This window comes from Pectinophora gossypiella, chromosome 16, assembly GCF_024362695.1.
Source record: "Pectinophora gossypiella chromosome 16, ilPecGoss1.1, whole genome shotgun sequence".
NCBI lineage: Eukaryota > Metazoa > Arthropoda > Insecta > Lepidoptera > Gelechiidae > Pectinophora > Pectinophora gossypiella.
Genome location: NC_065419.1, coordinates 1,963,649 through 1,983,529, shown reverse-complemented (window position 1 = coordinate 1,983,529; position 19,881 = coordinate 1,963,649). Strand labels below are relative to the sequence as shown.

Below are 19,881 nucleotides of genomic sequence, written 5' to 3'. Positions count from 1 at the left end.
AACAGCAAATGCCTGGTACTGCCGTCATCCGTTTTTCCAACTTGTTGGGAGTCTTCAAGGTGAGAGTGAATAGGCATTTGCTTGGTAAGCGTGATCCACTCTAGACTACATCGTCACTTACCATCAGGTGAGTGAGATTGTGATCAAACGCGTGCCTATATATTATTAAAACAATACAATTATATAAACACGCCCACGCGCACGTGTGCCTGCCGCACGTTGCGTGGTGGCTCAGACTGCCCCGAGCTGGTGATGCAGCTGGTGCGACTGTACGTCCCCGATGTGCCCACACGCAACCTCCGGCCACGCAGCCGCCCGCTGCTGGCCGTGCCGCCGGCGCGCACTGTCTCTCGCAGACACTCGCCGCTCTTCCGCGCACAGCACATGCTCAATGCACTCTTGAACTCAGCACCAGAGTGTGATCTGTTTATGAATGAATGGACGAGTGTGTGTCGTGAGTGTCTGAGGTTCTGCGAGGCTATGAATGATGAGTGAAAGGTGATTTAATTTTAGTTTAAGTATTGTAATTTTTGTGATTTCTGTTTTGTAATGCCCTATTAATGGCACCTGTGTGTGTCTCTATTTAACTTTCACGGCGCATTAGCGATTCGGCACTGTAATGTCGTGAAAAAAGGTATAATAAATAAATAAATAAATAAATAAATAAATAAATAAATAAATAAATAAATAAATAAATAAATAAATAAATAAATAAATAAATAAATAAATAAATAAATAAATAAATAAATAAATAAATAAATAAATAAATAAATAAATAAATAAATAAATAAATAAATAAATAAATAAATAAATAAATAAATAAATAAATAAATAAATAAATAAATAAATAAATAAATAAATAAATAAATAAATAAATAAATAAATAGTTAATAGTTATTAGAATAGTTAAATAAAAAAATAGGCTGTGTGAATTTTTTATCCAGGTAATTTAATTATGTGTTTAGATTAATTATGTAGGTGAGCGTTTGGCTAACAATCTGAAGTGGATGGGTTCTGGGAGGTTAAAATTGCCACATCGAAGCAATTCATCTGAGAAAGCAATATTGCTATTTGTCATTTGTTTGCATTGCGTATTTACTTTTATATGCGCAAATGTCAAATTGCAAATTGCTTTCTTAGTTGAATTGCATCGATGTGGCCATTTTAACCCCCCTGGGGGCCTACCGGCTAATTCGCCGAACTTCGGCGACTTGAAAACGATTCAGATAAATCGAAGTTCGGCGTTTGGTACCGGGTAATTTCCGATGTTCATTGCAATCTGGATGAAAATCAATCCATAGATAATAATAGACATATTAGAGGGGTGCATGATTGAACGAATGACTTTTGGTCTTGCGTTTCGTTGAGACATTTGGTAAACATTTAATATTTTATATCATTATGAAATTAAAAAATACAGACTAATTTTGTATGTTATTTTTATTAATTGATAATATTTTTAGTTAATCACTTTGTAAAGTGTTACAAATGTTTAAAACAAAAGGAAAATGCAACGACGGATTTTTCTTTTGCAACTGAAGTAATGAAACGCAAAAAAAAAAAGAAAAATGACGTTATGTTATATCAGCTGACATACTTGAATTCGCGCCGAATGCAACAGTTTTATCTTCTCAGAATTTATACAATAACGAAAGAAATGTAAGTAAATTATTAATCTAGTAGTAGTAAGAAACAAGTCAAGAAAGAATAGTCACATAATGAACCTATTCATTGTTCAACAACTTAAATAGTTTGTTGGAAACTTGTAAATGTATCTTTTTGTTTTTCTAGATCACCGATTTACTACCTACTAGATCTAGAGAGTCGGAGGCTAGACATGGAGGAGCGACTTGTTTCAGCAGTCGACAAGCTGGCTGGCTACAGCTGCTGAAGCTAATAGCAAGGCCGCGGATATGCAAACAGAGTTGCTTCGGCTGCTGCTGGAGGAAGTTAGGTGAAGACCAATATAAGGTAATTTACTCAAACTTATTAAAAATTGTATGGAATTGGAGCTAGTAGGAGAAGTTTATAAGGATCACGACACTTGGTGGTCTGTCCTAACTGCCTACCCCGCCAGGGATGTAGCGTAAAGATTGTATGTATGTTATATACCCAAATTTATCTCCTTGATCAGCATATTTTACTCCATACTATAGCAAGAATAAAGGCCAAAAATAAATATCCTTATACCTTTGTATGTGCTACTTTATTACATTCCAAAATATTTTCTTTACATTGTATTTCATTCCATTAGAGTCGGCTAGTGTTCCTAAACTTTTAATTCATGAAGGACCACTTTACAAAATTTCTGCCTTGCCGGGATCACCCAAATAAATAAAGTAATAACTAAAGGATTATAACTAGTCTATAAAGACTATTACTAATGTACACGATAGACGTCATAAAAACTTTGTCATATTGTGACTGTTTATATTTCGCATGTATTTTATATGAATTAATGGATTTATTTATTACAGGTTAAAGAATAGCAGCATGACAATTCTCAAGAACGAAGACACTAGAGAAACTAAGTTAAAATACTTAAGTAAAAACATATGTATTCAATAAACTTGTATGTAAATACATATTTAAGCTAAAGTATAAGTACTCCATTTATGTTATTTAAGTGAAGTTGTATTTAATTAAAATACTTAAGTTTGTTCATGTTATTTAAGTGAGTTTGTCTAGGGGTAACATTAAAGTACATTAAAGACAAAGCAACTAGATATCATTTTTCCAAGAACTATTTTGAAACAAAAATAATATAGCATCACGCTTCTATTCCCGAAGGGGTAGGCAGAGGTGTATAGTATATGTATGTATACACCCACTCCTATATTAGCAAATGTAAATTGTTACTGGCAATAAATTTATTTTATTCTCATTCTTTCTTATTCTTAATTTAAATACTTAAGTTTGGTCATGTTATTTAAGTGAGTTTGTCTAGGGGTAACATTAAAGACAAAGCAACTAGATATCATTTTACCAAGAAATATTTTGAAACAAAAATAATATAGCATCACGCTTCTATTCCCGAAGGGGTAGGCAGAGGTGTATAGTATATTTATACACCCACTCCTTGCCAACTACTATCTAATAAAAAGATTTGTATAGGTGTATTTATGAAGATGTTGGATGCAATTAACTTATATTTCCATATTATAGTAAGAATTGGGAACAATATTATATTTGTAGTATGTTCTAATTGATTACATTTCTTTGATCCACCCGCAGGGCTTTTTTGATTATACTATTACACATTACAAATAGTCTAGTCCCCATAAGGCCCCGCAAGCTTGTATTTATACAAAATAAATGGATTTATTTATTACAAGTTAAAGATAGATGGATAAACTACTTTATTAAGCACAATGGACACAAGATTAGAAAAATGTATCTACTTGAGAGATAGGTTGGTTAATGAGAGGGGTGCAATGAAACAAATTATGTAATAACACAAAATAAATAAATCTGCGTAATGAAAATAGTTTATTTGATGCCAATAAAGAAAGGTTTGTTTAGATGTTGTATTATTGAATAACAAATCTGCCACTTTTGATTACACCACACTGACTTTGTAATTTACATTTCAAGGACCACACAAGTCCACTTAATGAACTTAAACATATTTAAATTAAGGAGATGTTCCTTTTCCCTTCTCAAAGTGCTGTTGTTCTAAATATGGTTATCTTGGCTAGCAGTCTAGCACTAACACTCCCATTGGATGCATCACAAATGTAATGCACATATCTCCATCACAAACCTGAAAATTAAAATATTTTTAGCGACTCAATCATAAGAATCAAAACAAATGTAGCTAGTTAAAGGCATGATTCTTACCAACATAACATGCAATGAATGGTAATACTTGCTATTGAAGAAGGCCTCTTCCCACTTGTGAGGTTGGATAATGGCAATGTGTGTGCCGTGGATGCATCCAAGTACTCCAAGAAATCCAAATTTGTCATTAAAACCTCTGGAGACTTCTACATGCTCAGTTTTTGTCCCAGGAAACTTGATATATTATTTCACGATTGCAGGCTGATTGAGGGCATTTGTCACTGTAATATATAACGTACAGATATTAATTGGATTCATGTAATGTTGTAGTATAACTTTAATTATCAAAATATAAGGTAAAATATAACATAATATAGTAACCACCTACCTTAAAGTCGGTTGCACAGTTGTAGAGCATTGGACTTCCTTCAGATAATGGTCCTAAGTCATGATACAAAGTCCGAAATGCATCTTTTGATAATCTAAAATTATCAATGTAGCTACTCTCTGAAACAAAACAAAATAGATAAGTATGAAATGATCAAAAATCGCTTCTAGTAAGTTCAGCAACTTTTCCTCTGTAAACATTCAGCCACTTGTCAGAAATAATGTTATAAATAGATGTACCTGTGAGAAGTATATACTGGCTTTTCTGTCGAAGTATCCTGCGATCGATTTGCTCAAGATTCTGAAGACATTTTCTTCCGCAGCAGCCCACAATACGACTATCTCCATGACACTGTATTTAGGTATTTAAACACGAAAATCCACGCCGATATCAATTTTACATTGATTAAGATGTTCCTAAAATTTGTCGCCCACCGTAAATAGCTCCTAATATTGTTGGAAAACAGTGAAAATAAGAAATTAAAATTGATCACGGTTACTGAAAAGTGCCCGGCTTCAACTGACACTTCCAATGGGAATCGGCTTCAGGCGCCGAACTTCGATTTTTTAGCCGGTACCGATTTTAGGGTCAAAAGTACTGAAATCATTCGTTCAATCGGCTTGCCGAACTTCATGTGACGTCACGAATCGGGGATCGCCATCTTGGCTGTTTACGCGGTACGACAGGATCAAATCGATGTTCGATTTGCTCCAATCTGAATCGGCTTCGTCTTAGCCGGTAGCCCCCCTGTTCTGGGTCGGGGAAACGTCTAACAAAAAATACTTTGAGAGACTGTACCTAGTTTAGCCAGGACATTGCAAGGTGAAATTATCTGTTAATCCAAAAACTAAGATGATTCCTTGTTTTGGAAGGCACTTTTAGCCGAGGATCCTATTACCAAATGAATTATGAATGACTTATCATATCAGAGGCCTCTGGCGGCTCAATAATAACGCTGATACCAGGGTTGATGAGGTTGGTCACCCACTTCACAACCCACACGATGGAAGAAGTGTAAGTAATTGATGAAACAAGTTCTATTGACTATTTTTATAAGTCTCTAAAGAAGTTTTATAAAAAAAAAAACATTTCACTACATTTTAGACGCCATTTTGTTTGTAAAAGTTTTTTTTTCTTCAGCTCGCTTTATCCTGTTACGTGCATTAAGGCTTTTAAGATGGGACTCAAGCCAATTTGCATCCGGAAAAGCCGGACTTACCCTTCTTGAGAATTTGCCCGGAAAAAGGATAATTTACCCGCAAAATGCGGTTTAATCAGCGGTTGATTAACTAAGTTTGTGTGGAAGTGTGTGCGACTGTGTTTCATAGTCATTTAAGGGGAAAAAAAGAAAATTTGATTATAATTTTGCGTTCTTTCGCTCCGCTAAATTAAATAAAGAAAAGAAAGAAATGATTTATTTCTATTAAGAACGCCATGAATACGCAAGACGATAGGCATGGGCGGACTTTATTTATATGGCTTGCCTCAATGGCATTAACTACTTGGCTGGACAAGTGAGGAGCGCTGGAGTGGGCAGAGCCACAGACCACGAGAATACAAAATTGAAGCGACTTATGGTACCTATTGAAATCTAGATGAATATTATGTTTAACTCTTTTGTAACATAAAACTATTCTATCGCCTAAACGAAAATTACCATTTGTCTCGTTCGTCCTTACGCGTTAGAAACATGGTAAGAAAGAATACAAAAATCTACGGAGTATCCATAGTTAACATAGGTATTTTTTTTTATTAGCCATAATTCATATACAATATTTTTATTTTTATACAAATTCTATTATTCGGCGGTAACGTTTAGGTACATATCTGTGTGGACATTGGCAATGGCCTCCCCCAATCTATACCACTCCTCTTTGCATTTAGCCGTTCTAGTCCAGGTTCTGCCGGCCACTCTGATGATTTCGTCCTCCCATCGTCGGAATAGTCTTCCTCGGTTTCTTTTGCCTTTAAACATAGGTATAGTTAAGTTTAAATCTTCTTCTTATCGTGTGGGTTATGAGGTGGAATACAGCCAAAGTAAGTAAGTTTAAATCATCTGAAAAGATGGATGCGGCCTAAATAGTAGAGTTAGGTTTAGTTAGTTAGCCCGGGACAAGAAACTTTTTTATAAACTTAGGCTGGAAGAGACATTAAATACTAGGTCAGTAACTTGTAAAAATACATTTTACATAAACCATAACGGGGTTGGCAGAGAGCGTGCCGCTTATTGATGCGCATGATTACAAAATCCGTGATAGCCCTGTCTGAAGAACGCATGACTTACGGTCACGAGCATTAATATGTATACACTTTGGTCACATTAACTTTTTTGACAAAATGAACTGTAAGTCTCACTAAATGTCAAATATGTTAGTGCGACAGAGTCCTAAAGTGGGTACATCGTAATGTCACGGGTTCGGTTCTCAGTTCGGGCTCTAAACTACTGAACTCAACTTTATGAGTTTGAATTCATATTTGGATCATAGTGACCGGGATTTCCAGGATTTGTGCCTTTAATAGGCTAGGAAATACCTAGCTGGCGAGGAATTTATTTACTATACACTGCAGCCTACCTCTTCGGGATTCAAGCGTCATGCTTTGCTGGCAACCCCAACATTAAATTTATATTTTTTGGTGTAACAACACTTTTGTCTCTTCCCTTCCGTTCTTGCTCTCCATTTTAACTACTGTAATGTAAACATTTTTGTACGAATTTAATTAAATTCAGTGAATTTTGCATACTTCTGGACGTTTCAATCTCAGCCTTCGCCTCAGATAACCAGCCCTCACAGCCATTAGGAATCTAACACCCAAAACCTAACAGCTTAAGAAAGCATAAGGCAAAGTTTGGGTTTTTCAATATTACGACCCTATATCAGTGTGGGCACTGATGTATGGTCGTACACAATAAGATGAGCGTAGAAATGTCCACAACCCGTAACATTTTCTTTCGGCATTATTTTTCTTTACCAAGTATTGTGTCCATAAAAAAAATATTTATTGTATTTTCATAGACCCTGTCAAGTAGTAGCGCTTAGTCCGAACCCTAACATCGCAAAACTGACGAAAGGTCACCCTTTGTGTCCGGATCACAGTCGAGCGGTTAAAAAAGAAAATAAAAGATGGCTCCGACACTTTATTCGGCGAACATTTTTAAAATTTCTTTTTTCATCCTTTTTTTCAGCTTTTATACGTATTTAAATGAGCTTTTTTAGAATTTGAAACTTAAAAATAAGAATAAAATAAATTTATTGCCAGTGACAACTTCAATGTTGTAATGAAGGTGGAAGCTTTCATTTCATATTTTATATTGATTGAAGTTATTTTTATCTTAAATTGACAAGACTAAAGGCGGATTTAAATTTATATTATATAAATAAATAAATAAATAAAATAAATTTATCTTTGTCTGATGTGTCAGAATCAGAATCAGAATCATTTATTCAACGTAATTATCATGGATAAACTTGTTGAAGGTCAATGTAACATTTGAATTTACGTCATTTCGCAAGGTGTTATGGCTGAGGAGAAGAAATGACAAGAAACTGCAACAGCAACACATCTTTTAAATCAACGAGGGTACATTACAAGTTATTTAATAACTAGAGGAACACATTTAATACCAGACATGTTTATCATTTAGGTAATCATTAATCTTATAATAAGCTTTTTTACATAAAGTAAGCTTCACGTGAGCTTTAAATTTATTCTCTGACAAATTTAAAATATTATCTGGTATTTTATTGTAAAAACGTATACATAACCCCAAAAAAGATGAATTTAATTTACTTAATCTAGAATTTTGAACAACAATTTTATTTTTATTCCTTGTATTGTAAGTATGCCTTTCACAGTTTCTCGGAAGGAGAGATACATTCTTACGCACATACATAATGTTTTCATAAATATATTGACTTGCGACCGTCAGTATATTTATTTCTTTAAACAGCTCCCTTAAAGAGTCCCGACAACGCAGATTATAAATAGCGCGAACTGCCCTTTTTTGAATGATGAAAATAGTTTCTACATCAGCGGCTCGACCCCACAATAAAATACCGTAAGACATTACGCTGTGGAAGTAGCTGAAGTAGACAAGTCTAGCAGTGGGTACATCTGTGAGTTGTCGGATTCTTCTGACGGCATATGCTGCTGAACTTAGCTTGCCCGCTAGTGATACAATATGTGGGCCCCATTGAAGTTTTGAATCTACAGTAATTCCTAAGAAAACGGTGTGTTCAACAAAATCTAAATTCTCGTCGTTAATTTTAATGTTATTATTTACTTTCTTTACGTTTGGTAGAGCAAATTTAATACACTTCGTTTTCTTAGCATTTAGAACTAGGTTATTTACTGTAAACCAGCTCAGAACCTGCGACACAGCGCTGTTTGCTTCGTCAAGTTCCTCTAACTTTCTATCGATTTTAAATATAAGAGAAGTGTCATCCGCGAACAGTACAATGTCAGCTTGGTTCTGTACTACATAAGGTAAATCATTTATGTACACTAAAAAAAGAAACGGCCCCAAAATGGATCCTTGAGGAACTCCCATTTGAACATGAGAGCCCGAAGAAGTTGTACTATTGATTTGTACCTTTTGTATCCTATCACCTAGATATGAATTTAATAAACTGAGAGCTCCATTATTTAGTCCATAGTGCCTCAATTTCAAAAGCAAGGTCTCGTGATCCACGCAGTCGAACGCCTTAGACAAGTCACAGAATACTCCTACGGCATTCTGCGACTCCTCCCAAGCATCGAAAATGTGTCGAACAAATGTGACACTCGCGTCTGTTGTAGACCGACCCTTAGTAAAACCAAACTGCTGGCTGTGAAGTAAGTTATTTAAATTAAAATGACATAGCAGTTGGTCGAGAATAATTTTCTCGAAAATTTTACTAAGTACTGGTAGAATAGAAACCGGTCTATAATTGGTGGGGTCTGATTTTGTGCCCGATTTAAAAAGAGGTATAACTTTACTGATTTTCATTAAATTTGGAAAAGTGCCATTTTCAACACTCATATTAAAAATGTATGCTAGATATGGTGCTAAGATATCAATAACAGAGCTCATCAATTTGACAGACAATCCCCATAAATCTTTCGAGGTTTTAAGTTTCAGCTGTTTGAATACTTTAACAATACTACTCGGATCAACGCGTTTAAAATCAAATAATTCAGTGCAAGCAGTAACATTACTTTTCAACAATATATCAGCTTGAACAGGAGAGGACCTGAGAGATTCTGTAGTTTTTACAGGGATGTTCGTAAAGAATTTATCAAAAACTTCAGCTACATCTTTATCTTGTTTAACTAACCCAGTGCCCGATTCTATATTGTATTCTAATTCACGCGGTTTCGAAGCCTTTGTTTCACTATTTATTACTTTCCAAACTGCCTTTATTTTATTTTCCGCGGTCTTTATTTTACTACTAATATGCATCTGTTTGGCTGTATAACACACTCTTCGAAATATTTTAGAATAATTTTTGACGTAGCTTTTAAAACGATCAGTGTGTGTATACGTTTTTTCCTCATATAAAGAATAAAGAGTATTTCTACTTTTGCGAATGCCTACGGTAGCCCAGTCACTGAACTTGAATGATTGACTGTTGGTAACTACCTTTTGAGGAAAATTATTTTCAAATTCTTTATGGATTATAGTAAAGAAATCCCTGTAAAAATCGTCAGGATTGTCTGTATCAAAGTTTGGACAAGGTAAGTTACTAATAAGACTATTTCGATATTTATCTATCCGAGTATCAGTGATGGGTCGTGTACGAAATTTAATTTTCTGAACATTTTTAAGTACTGGGAAACTGACCAGCTGCCCACTGTGATCTGACTTAAAACAGTTAAGCATACTGTTATCTTGGAAGTCACAATTGCAAAAAACGTTATCTAAACATGAGGCAGTTGTTTCTGTAATTCTAGTTGGCTCCATAAATATATTAACAAGGTTAAATGATGTAAACAAACTTAGAAATCTAGTTGTAATTGAATCTACTTCATATAAATCAACGTTAAAATCTCCACACACTATAATGGCTTTATTACTTTTAGATATGACCTTCAGTACATTTTCCATCACTGATTCAAAAACTGTGAAGTTAGCACTGTATGGGGGTCTGTATACGGCCACAACAATATGTTTCTCTGTTTCTATACATGAAATCTCCATAGTGCCCTCTATCGAAAGTCCAGTAATATCTTTGCGTTCTTTATATTTTAAACTATTTCTGATAAAAATAAGGGAGCCACCGCGTATTTTGATCTTTCGACAGAAAGCGCTAGCGAAATGATAATTTTTAAAACCGAATAACAATTCATAATCCTTCAACCAGTGCTCAGTAATACATAAAATGTCAATAAAAAATGTCTCTAAAAATAATTCTACGTCTAATTCTTTGCCAGAGAAGCCTTGAATATTTTGGTGAACTAGTTTTAATATTCCAAGCTTCTCTTTTGTCTTATTGTCTAGTTTAAAGATGAAGTACCATTCGTGGTACATGGCTGACTACCGTCAATAAAAGATTTTGTACTGTAGAAGACAGTACAGTCAATAAGTTTACTGCCTGGTCTGGCAGATGTCTCTTTAATATAAAAAAGTAGTACCGAACATATAATTTTTTTAAAGTACTTAGATAGATATATTCTATCTGTCGTTATTATACAATTTTGAATAAACTTATTCAAATCTAAATAAATAATATTACTATGATGACAGGTTCTGTTGTAAAGGTGTTGGTTGAGAGAAAATATATAATTATTTTCCTCACTAGCTAATGAATTTGAATATGGAAATGAACAAATAATTAAGTTTCCACACTCAACAGTCATTAGTGACCTATGATACCTAGTCAATTGCTGTTTTGTGAGCCCTGTACTATTGCCTACTAAAAGAATAACGGTAGTGTTTGCATCATATTTACACTGGAATAATTTTGTGATGATTTGCGAATATGACGCGCCAGGCATGCACACATTAACAATGTCATGATCAAAGGAGTTTTTTAGAAGTAGTCCTAAACCTATGCCTATATCGTCCGAGAACACAACAGTCTTTTTCGTTAGACGTGGGACACAGTCTTTCTGGGGCGCGACGATGTTTGGCAATGCGGTCGCGACCTTTTCGGTTGTGTTGTGACGTGACGCGTCAGAACGGTATTGGTTTCATACATTTAGTATAGTAACGTTCATACTAGTAATGCGTATTGTGTTGTGATGGCTTGTGTTGTCTCATCAGAAACGATAGCGGTTGAGTCAGAGTTGTACTGATTCAAAATATCTGATTCTTAATGAAGCGTCAGAACATATTGATGAAAACAGACACAAGAAACATACAAAGAAAACAGATAGTACGGGCAAGCTTATCTCTAAACAAAGAGATTTCTTCCAGCTGACCTACGTGACAAGAGAGACACAACAATAACAATATTATTATTAAATTATATTTTCAAAAAAAAAATGTTCTTAATTGCAATGGTATTTGTATGAAAACGCAACCTGTGATGTCATAGAAAAACGTGGCAAAATGTCGGACACACACACACACACACACACACGCACGCACGCACGCACGCACGCACGCACGCACGCACGCACGGACGCACGCACGCACGCACGCACACACACACACACGTTACACTTTCTTTATTAAAATTCATAAATAAGTTAAATAGAAAAATAAAAAATGTTTATTGTCTTTGTTTAGTAATCGAAATATTATAATTTTTCTTTGACTTTCCCAATTACGTATGTTATGTATAATTATGAACTAGGTACACTAGTATATAAATTACACTACTTCAGCTTTGAGGAGCTCGGTGGCGCAGCGGTAAACGCGCTCGGTCTGCGATTGTTGAAGTTAAGCGACTTTCGCAAAGGCCGGTCTTAGGATGGGTGACCACAAAAAAAAAAAGTTTTCATCTCGAACTCCTCCGTGCTTCGGAAGGCACGTTAAGTCGTTGGTCCCGCCGTGTGGTGGTTTAGGGCCCGATCTCCCTATCCATCCTTGGGGAAGGCCCGTGCCCCAGCAGTGGGGACGTTAATGGGCTGGTGATGATGATGACTTCAGCTTTGTCTTTTTGTAAATACAATACCGTTTTCCCCTCGGGACATAAACTCGGTAATTGGTAGATAATAAAAGGCTGGTTCTGTAAAAGGCTCGATAATGGATATCGGGTTCGGAACAAAATATCGGAATCATTCGTTTAATGTTACAAGACAACGGGAAAAGTGGAAATATACAGGGTGTTAGTGACATCGTAACGAAAACTTTGAGGGATGATTCAGACCATGATTCTTAGTTAATATCAAGTGGAATTAATAACTATGCTGTTCTGGGAGCAAATAAAAAACATAGAAAAAGTTCAGCTGCTTGTCTTCCCGGGCATGTCGTAAAAACCGACAGAGGGATTGTGTCCTCTAACATGATGGACTAATGTTATGGGCGATAGGCTGATCCCTTATCACCATAAGGTTCATCATATCCAGCTTACGACATCGTATCAACAGTGGCTGCAAGTTGTCTTTGATTACTTGTGGCTCTGCCCACCCCATTAGGGATTACGGGCGTGAGTTTATGTATGTATGTATGGAATTAATAACAATGCTGAGGTTGGAACTCCACCTCACAACCCACACGATGTAAGAAGAAGTTGAAACCGTTAACTTTTATGTTTTTAAAGTAGATACCTACATCATTCGGAGCATCAGGAGCTCGGTGGCGCAGCGGTAAACGCGCTCGGTCTGCGATTGTTGAAGTTAAGCAACTTTCGCAGAGACCGGTCATAGGAGGGGTGACCACAAAAGTTTTCATCTCGAGCTCCTCCGTGCTTCGGAAGGCACGTTAAGCCGTTGGTCCCGGCTGCATTAGCAGTCGTTAATAACCACCAATCCGCACTGGGCCCGCGTGGTGGTTTAAGGCCTGATCTCCCTATCCATCCATTGGGAAGGCCCGTGCCCCAGCAGTGGGGACGTTAATGGGCTGGTGATGATGACCTACATCATTATACAGCAGAGTAGCAACAAAAGACGCACAAAATAAAAATATTATTATTTTTCTTTGCACTGAAAATGAAGAAGTAAATATTTTACATTTCTTTTCAACGTAAGACATATTCAAATTATCATTCCGTCAGACGCGGCCCTATTTAAATTATCTCAACGTCCATTACCCCTCGAATTGCTACGCTGAGGAAGTCTCAATTTCAATGCTTATAAATAAAACAAACTTTGAAATGAAGATAAAGGAATTAGACGCTTTTTTTACGCAAATTTCTTTGTGGATTTGGCTTTTATAGACGGAAACACAGTTATCTAAGTAATCCTTATTAGAAAGCAGCATAACGGCCTCTGTGGTCCAGTGGTTGAGCGTTGAACTCACGATCCGGAGGATTCGAATCCCGGTGGGGACATATAACAAAAATCACTTTGTGATCCCTAGTTTGGTTAGGACAATAAAGGCTGATCACCTGATTGTCCGAAAGTAAGATGATCCATGCTTCGGAAGGCACTTTAAGCCGTTGGTCCCGGTTACTATTTACTTATGTAAGTGAGTAATTGTTACGTGAGCCATGTCAGGGGCCTTTGGTGGCTCAATCAAAACCCTGACACCAGGGTTGATGACGCTGGTATTCCACCTCACAACCCACACGATAAGAAGAAGAAGATTAGAAAAGCACATTGTCATCATTGAAGAGTTTTATATAACTAACTAATAATAACATAATTTGATTACATGATGGCCCCGATTCCTGCAGATACATCCTAATTTTATTTTAAGTTATATGTGTCATTTTCTTATTCACCGAAATAGAAAAGGACGGAGGATTGATAATAGTCAATTTTAAAATTAATGATCACTCATTCATCCATTCACATGAATGAATAATCCGGGCGACTAAAATTGGCATCTTACTGATGTATAGTGCTATCCTTTTGACGTGTGATGTCAACTTGATTCTGTTGTTATTAACCAATACAGCATTTTGGAAGGGTGTTTAAATTTCTGTCTAAAATTGACGTGTGTTCCATAAATTTTATATTCGTCGATTACCCGTACCCTTCCTTTTAGGCGGATAAGAAAAATACAGGTATAACTTAAAATAAAATTAGACGGTGTGTACTGGAATCAGCTTTATAAAGATTAATTAAAAAAAATATATAAATAAAAAAAAATACTTTCATATTTTAGGCCTATTCTACTAAATTTACTCTAAAACGTTCACTAAAATCACTGTGGTTCTGCATGTTGCTTGATTCTCAAATGGGATCCTCCGAACCGGTTTTGCAACAATAAATTTACGAACCCCGGATCTCCAGATCCAGAGACCAACGCTCTAACCACTACACCACTGAGAAAGTTAAATATATTCTACATGACACCACATACACATAAGTACAAAACATAAGTTCACGAGTATAATCCGAATTATGTAAGAATACCCAAATAGGTTACTATAATATTCGTTTACTGAACAAATTTGCATAGGACAGAAGCTCTTTTCGCAAACGGACGGGTAAAATGACCTGGAAAAGCGTAATCTCTGTGTTACCAAACATCGTATGATAGTCACTTACTTTCTGGAAATACAAAATAAAAGTTTAAAAACCTAAAACCAACTACGGAAAAATCACGCTCCAAAAAGTATGAAACAAGAAAATAGCCATATTTCCCTGAAATTCTTCGTCTAGAAGGAAAGAGAGGAAGGGGAAGACCAAGAAGAGCTTACATGGTACAGATTAAAGAAAAGGTTAACGTCGTGTCTTATAGGGAAGTCAAGGAATTGGCCTTTGATAGACTGGAATGGAAAATGCTACACCGACAAGAGCGTGGCTCTTAAATTGATGACGATGATGATTCAAAACATTTACGAATTTAAGTTTTAAGAGTTTTTATGACATTGGGATAGAAAACATAATGTGAGCATATTTTATGTACTAGCTACCCGTGCAAAGCCAAAGGGTTGTGTTATAAATTCGATCCCAATTCAGAATACAGAAAAATGTAAGCCGTACTTTTGAAACACCTGTGTAAAAAACGGCATACGAAACGGTGAAGAATACATTAGAATGTCGCGTAAATTATTTATTTTTTTGAACGTGACAAAAAGCCCCACAAGATAAATCTGAAAACCGTTTTCCTTATTATTAACGACGTTTACTGGTAAATTATTATTACTGGTAAACGTGTCTTTCGAAGCACGGATCATCTTACTTTTTGGACAAACAGGTGATTAGCCTGTAATGTCCTAACCAAACTAGGGATCATAAAGTGATTTTTGTGATATGTCCCCACCGGGATTTGCACCCGGGATCTCCGGATCGTGAGCCCAACGCTCAACCACTAGACCACGGAGGCAGTGAAAAGGTAATGAAGAAACGGAGAGATATATTGACTTTCGCATTTATAATTATTGGACGTATATATTGACCAAATTAGAAATGTCTTTAAAAAAGGTTTAGTACGATGTACTCTGAACGGGAGTGCGTGTATGAAACGATTGATGAATGTGGAAGAAGCAAGAAAAGTGTGTCGGGATTGAAGCAAATGGAATTCCATAGTCTCTGCTTACTCCCGTGGGAAATAGGCGTGAGTTTATGTATCTAATTAGAAAAATAAAGATACTTACGTGAATGATTAGGCGCTGCCGACGCCGTAGATCACCCCTTGCCCAGGGTTTCATGAAAAATCTGTAAAGAAAAAAAACGCATTTTAATCAATATACTAGCAAAATCATCATAATATCAGCGTTATCCTGTTCTCCGATCTGCCGATCACAGTGTTCGACATCGAAGCAATCCATCTAAAAAGCAATATCGCAATTTGAAATTTGCGCATATAAAAGTAAGTGTGCAATGCAAACAAAATATCAAATAGCAATATTACTTTTTTAGATGGAGAAATCGCTATGGCAATGCAGAACGGAAGGGGGGAGTCACAGGGACCTGACAGCAGTAACTGTCAGTACTATTCAGAGGCGGAGGACAGGTCCTAGTACGGCTTTGAAATAGACTACTCTGGGCGCCATCCCACTCGCGTCAGACAGAGCATTGCGGGGCGGAAGGCAAAAGGGAAACCCCTGCCTTATTTATCCTTAAAAAAGTAGCATGGAGAATGCTACACTGACAAGAGCGTGGCTCTTCAATTAATGATCATTATGATTTTATTATTTAATGCTTTTTAGAGCGCGGTTTTTAAACTTATATTTTTAATAATAAAAATGACTTCTAAAACCATTCACGGTTAAAGGGATAAAGTACCGAAAAAGCTGAGAATGTTTCATTCAATTCTATTTAAATAAAAAAGCGGAGTTGGAGAGGATCGCTAAATGGGAGGACATAAAGATAGTCATTTTACTCAGGGACCTCAAACCGTTGTCAGGGGTTAGAACAAGGATGTTAAAACCAAGATAGGTGCGGTGCAGTCACACCTCGGTCACTTTATACATAACACCTCGTTTTACACACATACTACACATTGACGTTAACGTACACGCGCCTCTGTGTGTGTGTGTGTGTGTGTGTGTGTGTCTGACACCCCTATCGATTGAAGACCAAAATGAGACCGAGGGGGGATAGGGTTAAGGTAAATGGTACATCAACCGCTGGTCAGGAGCGGAGAGCAGCTGTTCTATACGAATGATTATTCATTCATTGCGTCTTTTTTATCGCGCAACTATAAGTAGTGCGTGTGTTACTATGCAATGAATGGCGGCTAAATCGATGTAGCGGTCTAGCAAGATATGGTCTTGGTGCGGTCGCTTTTGTTTCTATGATCTGTGCTGAAAACTATCAAATTTATATGGAATTGTTATCACTATCATAGAACAGGGGGGTTAAAATTTGCGCATATAAAAGTGAGTGCGCAATGCAAACAAATATCAAATAGCAATATTGCTTTCTTAGATGAATTGGTACGATGTGGCCATTTTACGATGCAAATAATCCTGATGCGCTTTCAAAGGTTTTCACTAAGTATAATGGGCATTTCTACGGGAAGGGCCGATTGAGTGATTCCAGTGAAAAAAGTACCTGTAGCATCTAATTACGTACTTGGAAAAAATACTCACGTATTTATAGAACTCTTGGCTTGGTGGAGAGTAGTTTAGAAGCCCGTAAAGATTTATAAAAGCATCAAAAAAAAAAATCCCGAAGTTTGAAAACCGGCAGAATTTGGCTTAAAATGACGTGAAGCCATTCCAGAATTGACTCGTTATTGCTACATAACTTTTAAAATACTAGTTTCCAGAACATAATTTTGACGTTCACAGAACAAGGGATAGTTAATAAAGCTAAATACGTAATTGTGTTTATTGTGAACCCTTTAGTTTTAGTACAATGTCATATTTTAATTTTGAAGCCGGCATGTGTCTCAATTCGGTGAAAATAAGTTTTGTCAACTTACATCACTAACTACGCGCAGTATTATCATCACTACCCGGTTCCCGTGAAGAGCCAGGTGCGCCCGAGTGCCCGAGATGTGTGGATGGGCGGACTGCTGCATAGAGGAGAGTTTTTCGAAGGGTCGAAATCGTTCGTTTTTTTTGGGGTAGTGTCAATTCTAAAATCGGTGGAAGATATTAATTTTGTTTATGAAGTATTTCATAATATATGTGCTAAATTAATAAAGTATTTAGGTGATATCTGACTGTATGTTTTGTATTAATTGATTTAATTGATAACTTTACTAGATAATCGATGAAATGTGATATTTTCTCAATTCGATGGGTCTCAATTCCCTGGAAAATGGGGCATCGAATTGAGAATTACTTGCATCGAATTGAGATTTGATATTGTTTACATAACAAATGGCATCACGCCTGTTACCTCGAAGGAGTAGGTTAGGGAGAGGGTTAGGTTATTATTATTCTGAGAACATTATTAATATTAGATGTAATAATTCAATCAAAAAATCAAATAAAGCAGTTGGCCAGAACATATTTGCCGGAGGGATGGCTCCAGTGGAAAGTCATTCCTCACACGAGACAAGACCTCTTAGGCCCAAACTTGGACCCGCTTATTCTGAACGAAATTAGATTCGCTCTCCCGACAGTCGAGCTTGCAAGAGCATTTTGCCCAGAATGTACATCCTTCCCGGAGAAGACCTACCGGGATATGAAAATTAAAATACTGGAATGGCCCTTTTGTGTAGGTCTCATAATTTGCACACCTTAAATCAGTTCAAGGATCAGAGGATCAGCTGTGCTAAATGAGCTGATAGTGGCTTCACTCGCTGAATTAAAACCACTGCTTTTAAGCCGTAAGGATGCGTCTAAGGAGTTAACAGATAGTGAAGATACAGACGATCTATCTACAGTTCGGTCCTCATCATCGAAGTCAAAGAAATTGTCCAGGGTCGATAAATTAGAACAGAACTTTAGTGAGATGAAGGACATGCTTTCCAACATCTTAAAGAGGCTCGATAATATTTCAGACGATGAATGTCGTTCGCACGAAGGATGTCTTGAGGAGGATACAACGAAATCATTCACCTGGAAAGCTCCGGATCTATTACCTGAAGAAGATGTAAGTAGAAGATTTTGATTTCGCTTCCATGACTAAGGAACAAGATCCTTGAAGGAATCAAGTGCTTGAGGTTGGGTGAACTAGCATAAAAGCAGATTCGTTATTCGTCTTTCACGCCTTTTGAGTTAACCCTTGCTTAAAGAAGTTTAACTCGTCAAACACCACAGCTGATTTTTTGATAAAGCAGGAAACCGGTTTCGGGACGACTTTACACGGCTTGTTATTGCAACGAGAATACTATGAAGGAACTTTGAACCAAACATCCTACTCTGAAACAGGATCTTAAGGATGCATTTTTGGGATCAAACTCAGGTTTTAAAAATATATCGGATGATGTCCTACAATATGTATGCGGTCGCAAGGTAGAAGCTATTGAGCAGAGAAGAAATGCTATCTTGCCACAAGATGAATACCATGCTACATTAAAATAGATATAAAGTTATAAAGACAGGTCACAGAAAATTCTTGACAATAGTACATCAATACAGAAAACTTCAGTTTACTTGCCTACCTTTCGGCCTATCGACTGCAAGGGTATCAATTGCATCGCAGGGAAAAGGGGATAAGAGTGATAGTTTACCTCGACAATTTTCTCTTAGCCAATCAACAGAAAGACCAGTTAGAGGAAGACACCTTATACGTGGTTAATTATCTGGAGAAGCTTGGATGGAAAATAAACAGAAATAAATCTCTGAGCCCACCAACCTATTGTCTAGACTACTTGGGGATAATGTGGGACGCAGAGAAAAATAGAACCTTTTTACCGGACAGCAGAATAGACAACTTAACAAGTTTCCTTATGGAAGTATTGAAATCAGGAACCTGGAATTGGGTCACAGGAAAAAGTCTTGTAGGGAAATTGAGCTTTGCATCTTTCACGGTCCCTCTAGGAAGATTACATATCAGACATCTTCAACGTGCAGCCAATTGTCTTCCTCAACACCAGAAAACACGGAAATTTCTAATACCGACAAAAGCTCTACAGGAATGTTCTTGGTGGTTGGAACACCTTCACAAAGGACGAACAATTTTCATATATCAGGACACAGTATTCATCACAACAGATGCTTCAGACAACGGATGGGGTGCTCATGTCAACGAGTCTCTAATCAGCGGAGTTTGGGAGAAGAGCCAAACCTTGTGGCATATAAATCGCAAAGAGCTGTATGCAGTATACCGAGCAT

General features: G+C 36.6%; 2 protein-coding genes across 6 annotated transcripts in view; one reads left to right on the top strand and one right to left on the bottom strand.

Annotated features, from left to right (window-relative positions):
* LOC126373971 (uncharacterized) overlaps positions 1–19,881 on the top strand; it is a 438,722-nt gene that overhangs the window by 281,447 nt on the left and 137,394 nt on the right. The gene's annotated exons all lie outside the window — the stretch shown is intronic.
* Positions 1–19,881, bottom strand: part of LOC126373966 (potassium voltage-gated channel protein Shaw-like) — a 263,971-nt gene that overhangs the window by 163,731 nt on the left and 80,359 nt on the right. For all 5 annotated transcript variants that reach the window (XR_007567381.1, XR_007567380.1, XM_050020370.1 and 2 more), the window contains exon 2: positions 15,802–15,862. The gene's annotated coding sequence lies outside the window, so the exon portion shown is untranslated. The remainder of the gene's footprint in view (positions 1–15,801; positions 15,863–19,881) is intronic.